The sequence below is a fragment of the Rhipicephalus sanguineus genome, chromosome 4 (assembly GCF_013339695.2).
Source record: "Rhipicephalus sanguineus isolate Rsan-2018 chromosome 4, BIME_Rsan_1.4, whole genome shotgun sequence".
In the NCBI taxonomy this organism is placed as follows: Eukaryota; Metazoa; Arthropoda; class Arachnida; order Ixodida; family Ixodidae; genus Rhipicephalus; species Rhipicephalus sanguineus.
Genome location: NC_051179.1, coordinates 148,100,120 through 148,105,877, shown reverse-complemented (window position 1 = coordinate 148,105,877; position 5,758 = coordinate 148,100,120). Strand labels below are relative to the sequence as shown.

Here is a 5,758-nt window from a genome sequence, read left to right as displayed (position 1 = left end):
TGTGACGGCGATAGATCAGCGGCAACGGAAGGGTGGAAAATGTCTGGAGCGGAAGAAGTGGCAACAGGTGGTGTTATGGCATTCAGCTGGAGGTCGGGTTGGTTTGCAGCAAACTCCAGAGAACGCAGCAGGTCAACGTCTTGTATGTTGCCCAAACATTCCCCGCGAAGTAATGTAACTGAGGATGTCAGTGAGTTCGCAACCGGCATAATTGTAGCACCCGATTCAACGGCGAGTACGGCAAACGGTAGTCGCAAGCCGCGGCGGCGGAGAAATACCTCGGACGGGACGAACAGAACAGTTCCGTCTGGAGCGGCTTTACAGGTCAAGGCTACCAGGGTGGACGTTTTCGGGGCTATATCTGTGTCCGCAGCAACGACAAGTTTGTAAGCGTCGGGAAGGGGATCCACCGAAAGAGCACCTCCGCACCTGAATACCCCGGGTACCCCGCACCTCCACCAAATGTCACGTGGTTTATTCACGTACAAACGTGAAGGAACGACGAGCAACGTCGAGGGTCCAAAATCCAAGCAAGCGCAAGCTCGGGTCGCGTGGCTACCACTCACGATGTGGCTTGCTTTCTTGGCTGCTTCGTCGTCGTCTGTACTGTTCACTACAGTAGCAATAAATTACGACATGCTTTGTAGAAGAGGCTTTCTTATTAATAAGGTGGAAATAAATATATATATATTGCACAAAATGCAATTGAAAAGGTGACGGCACGGGACAAAGCTGACTGCACCTGTAGGCACAAAAATTCACTTTTTGCATCGTTGTGCTCCACGATCCAGGCTGCCACAGAATCTGGCACTGTAGTAGATTCAGTGTGCTGTGCTTGAAGGGGCCCTGCAACACCTTTCTTAGTTACATTGGAATAGTCTCATTATTGACGTATGACTCTTCACGAGTCATATGCCGCAAAAATGTTTAGAATCCGTCAAGTCTAAGTGGTGTTACCAAATTACAGAGATCACGTTCCGCAGCTTTCTCCCTCAACTCAACGCCGCGAGCGCGCGGAAAGCTAGGCAGCGAGTTGAGGGAGGCAGCGCAGAGGAGCGAGGCTCCGCCAGAGAGCGCCGGCGGAGTTTTTTTCTTCATTTCTTTCTCTCTGACATCTGGGCGCAACCACGTGGTCTGTGCCGGCACTTCCGGTCGGCTTGCGTCGTTCTCGTCGAGCGGAGCCGATCGCACTGTGTATCGCGCGTGCTTGAAAACTGCGCGTCGGTTTGGTAATGTTGGGTGTGCACCTCGAACGCCGTAGTGTTTTCATCGCTCTGCCAACCATGGAAGCAAACCTGCGCGCTCGTTCGGAACGAATGACAGCTGAGATCGGTTTCGGCCCATACTCCGATACACCGCCTCGTAAGACGGCACTGGCAGACGACCCCGCAGCGCCGCCATTACCGGACGCCAGCATTGTTATCGGAGACACGCTGCGCCCGTGCCTCGGTCGGTCGTGAGAACGTGCCGACGATGCAGTTCTCAGCTGACGAGGCAACACTCGAACGGCTGCCACTCTCAACGGCAACCGGCGATGGTCAAAAGCACAGAAATATTCACGTTTTCGGCACTGCGCATGGCGAAGAAAACGGAACCACCACGCAACTACGAGCAGACGAGCTGTCGGTGAGACCGGAAGTGCTAATATTAATGTTTGTTCGGTGCTTTTAACGCGATAACAGAATATAAACGTACATATTATCTACTTATTGAACTCAAAATTAACAACGAAAGTAATAATGAGGGTGTTATCGTGATTATAACATCAGCCAAAGGTGGAACTGCTGACAATCGCGTCATATTTTGCGGACTAATACATCATTTGTCGAGAGAAGAGGGAGCGATTTACAGCCGACTTTGAGAATTTATTGTAAATTCCAGGCCGTGCGCATGGCTGTAATATTTGGCTCGCGTGTTCTCGGGACCCTCGACTACCGATCGGCAGCGCTTTTTGAGCATGCTCGAAAAGTGTTGCAGGGCCCCTTTAAAAGGAGCAATGAAGAAAAACTGCACACAAGAAAAGGCAAGAAAACAAGATGAAATTTTGAACAAAGCTGTGTGCTAAGGCATTTAGAGTAACAAAATATACACCATTGTTCTAATTTGTAATAAATTTACTTTCCACCTTAAACAATCTTGTAATCATATGCTCCATGATGTTTACATTTTAACTGTGGAGACCAGGTACATCATGAAAAATAACCATGCGGATTCAAACTGGTAAGTTGTTTAATACATTCGGACTGACTAAGACACGCAGGCGTAGTTTTTAAAGAAATACGAGTATGATTTAGGCACAAAGTTGAACTAGCCATTTCTTTGAAGTGAGTGTGCGGAGTTATCAAATACCTGTTCGAAATGTGCAGGACAGCCGTTGTCTGGGATGCGCATATAAAACAGTGGACACTTTTAACACAAAATATTTATGTGCGAATATTCCTGGTCTCTTCCGTTACACGCTTCCTTTCTATGCCCTTTCTCTACGAGTACGAAAATGCACACGAACAATCTGCACTATACCATATCAACATCACATTAGAGGAAATATGTAAAAGACACTCATACTGAACAGCAGTGCAAACAGTCACGCTCTGGCTTACCATGATGCAGAAAAATGGCAGCTATGTGGCAGCATCGCATTAAAAAATATCAGTGCACACGCAAACTGCATGGGAATGAAAGGCAACAAGCAAAGAAAACAGAATATGGCCTACTGTAAGACATAAAACAAGCAAATTTGTAGCAGTGTACAGACAGTGAAAACGCTAAAGTGAGAACAAAATGCAGGCTGTTCAAGACAATAAAGAGAGCAATGAAATGAGGATACAATCCAGCTCTGGCTTGCTTCATGTGGCTTACCATGACTAGGAAAAAAGGCAGCCAGCAGGCCATCTTGTGCCATGATGAGTACACAAGCGCTGGATAAAAATTAAACGGAGGAATTTAACGGAACAGTCACGCTCTGGCTTACGATGACGCAGAAAAATGGCAGCTAGGTGGCAGCATGGCATTAGAATGGAACAGTGCACATGCAAACTGCATGGAAATGAAAGGCAACAAGCACAGAAAACACACTATAGCGTACTGTAAAATTCAAAATACGCAAATTTGTAGCATTGCACAGATAGTGAAATGCTAAAGTGAGAACAAAATGCAGGCTGTTCAAGACAATCAAGAGAAATCAAATGAGGATACAATCCAGCTCTGGCTTTGTTTGTGTGGCTTACCATGACTAGGAAAAAAACGCAGCCAGCAGGCCATCTGGCGCCTTGATAGAGTACACAAGCGCTGCACAGAAATGAAACGGAGTAACTTAACAGAATTGCTAAGCCTAGCATGTTTCTATATATTTACCTTAAACAAGAGGCATACACAAAACTTGAAATGTGGCCGTTGCTTCGCCATCAGTAAACTCCTAATTAGGCTCCCCAATGTGTGCCCCACAGCGAAAGAAAATAGCAGCATACATATAACAAAAAGATAAGTCATTTCTGAATACAAAAAAATATATATACAAAGATATAAGGTTCATTTAACCCCCGCAGGGGCGTCTGCGCAAGTAGGCGTTTGGTGTGTAGCGACACCACGGACCCGAGCTAACGGGGGGTTTCGACCCCTCCCACGCCTAGCCGTGCGTGGCTTTGCCGTGTCCGGGGAAAAGGGGATCCTGGGGGTTGAGCCGACGCCGGGTGATTGGACCTTTAAGGCCCCCCGGCAGAGGCAACACACCCCTTTGGCCCCGGCTTCACGTAGACGGCACCCCTGGGCTGACCCACCCAGGGGAAATCGGCAGTCGCCTTTTCCTGTCTCTCTCTCCCCTCACATCTTCGTCTTTCTCACTTTGCATCTTTTCTGTCTTCTCCTCTCTTCCATTTACTTCCGTTTTTTCTTGGCGGCGAGGGTTAACCTTGTGTATGTGCCCTCTCTTGGGCACATTATATTTGGTTATAGTAGCTGTGTACAGCTGGCGTTGGCATGCCTTATATCAATATAAGTGCTGTTGCGTCCCCATGTTGGGCTCCATGGTGGGCGGCTGACATGGCTGCCGAAATTATACACAATCTATGGCCTCATTCTCCTTTCCTCGATTGAATGATCGCCCTGTCTCAAAGAGAGGGCGCACCGAAGACACCTTGAATGCCTTGCTTAAACCAAAAGAAATTTTTCCACGCTTCCACGTCATCCACTGCCAAACACTCGAAAAGAATGCCAGAACAATCTCTCCCTTCGTTGTGTCGAAATGCCTTACTGAAACTTTGGGCCATGGTTACCAGGCAACTAGAATGGCTAGCGGAGACCTTCTCCTTGAAGTACAAAGTAAAATACAATATGAAAAACTGTCCAAACTTGTTTCGTTGGGAACCACACCTGTCTCAGTCACCCCGCATCGCTTTCTGAACAGCTCGCGCGGTGTGGTGTCAGACCAAGACTTGATCGACCTGACAGAAAGTGAACTCCTCGAGGGCTGGAGCGACCAGCATGTGATCAATGTGCAGAGAATTAAAATCAGGCGTGAAGATAAAGAAATCCAGACAAAACACCTCATTCTCACATTTGCCACAAGCACACTGCCAGAACATGTCGAAACAGGATACTTGAAACTAAAGGTCAGACCCTATATCCCCAACCCGCGACGCTGCTTCAAGTGCCAGCGTTTCGGTCACGGCTCTCAGAGTTGCCGTGGCCGTCAAACCTGCGCCAAGTGCAGTTCACATGAACACCCTGCTGACAACTGTGTTGAATCTCCACACTGCGCAAACTGCGACGGTGTGCACCCCGCCTACTCTCGTGCATGTCCTTCGTGGAAAAAAGAAAAAGAAGTAATCACACTCAAGGTTACAGAAAACATCTCCTTTAGGGAGGCGCGAAAACGCCTTTCTTTTGCGCAGGGACCTTCATTCGCGGACGTGGCACGCAAGGGGGCAGTGCCACAAAGGTTCGTGGCGGCCACGCGTACCACGCAAAGTGGACGGGCGGCAGCGCCATCCGCCCCCTCAGCGGAAGCAGCCTCTGCTGCTCCGCAACCAAAGGGCATGCAGGCCTCCGGATCTGCGCGCCCAGGGCCTTCTGCTCAGGCAGAAAGCCCCAAAACTCTGACACCCGTGCGCGTTAGCCGCGAGCGGGCAACCAGCGCCTCTGCCGAGGCGATGGACACAATGGCAAGTCCAACGGCGTCTCAAGCGCCCAAGGAACGGCGCAGCTCGTTGGAGCGCGCCAAAAAAGAAAAAGCCCGCATCACAGGGCCTGGAAAGGGCTCCGTGACATAAGGCAATAGTTCCAGTACACACAGCACTAATTTACACTCAAAATGGATACACAAATTTTACAGTGGAACGTGAGAGGTCTTCTAAGAAACCTCGACGATATCCAAGAGTTGCTACATGAACACTCACCAAAAGTGCTGTGTGTACAAGAAACACATTTAAAATCCAAGAACACGAATTTTCTACGCCAATATGTCATATTCCGAAAGGACCGGGATGATGCTGTGGCGTCATCAGGTGGCGTAGCTGTTATAGTTAGCCAAGGAATTGCATGTACCCACTTACCACTACAAACGTCCCTTGAGGCAGTGGCTGTCCGAGCCGTTCTCTTCAACAACCTGATCACAATCTGCTCACTTTACGTACCCCCGCACTACCAGCTCCAGAAACATGAATTTGAGTCCTTAATAGATCAACTTCCAGAACCATATCTGGTCCTTGGAGACTTGAATGCACACAACAGTCTGTGGGGAGACTCTCGCTGCGATGCGCGA

At 48.7% G+C, this 5,758-nt stretch overlaps 1 long non-coding RNA gene across 1 annotated transcript; it reads right to left on the bottom strand.

Annotated features, from left to right (window-relative positions):
- Positions 1 to 689: 689 nt before the first annotated feature.
- Positions 690 to 3,500, bottom strand: LOC119389055 (uncharacterized). Its single transcript, XR_007416033.1, has 5 exons — positions 3,355 to 3,500; positions 3,228 to 3,288; positions 2,860 to 2,918; positions 2,589 to 2,665; positions 690 to 846 (listed from the first exon to the last, which is right to left on the bottom strand). It is a non-coding gene; the product is annotated as an uncharacterized LOC119389055 (long non-coding RNA).
- Between the last annotated feature and the right edge of the window lie 2,258 nt (positions 3,501 to 5,758).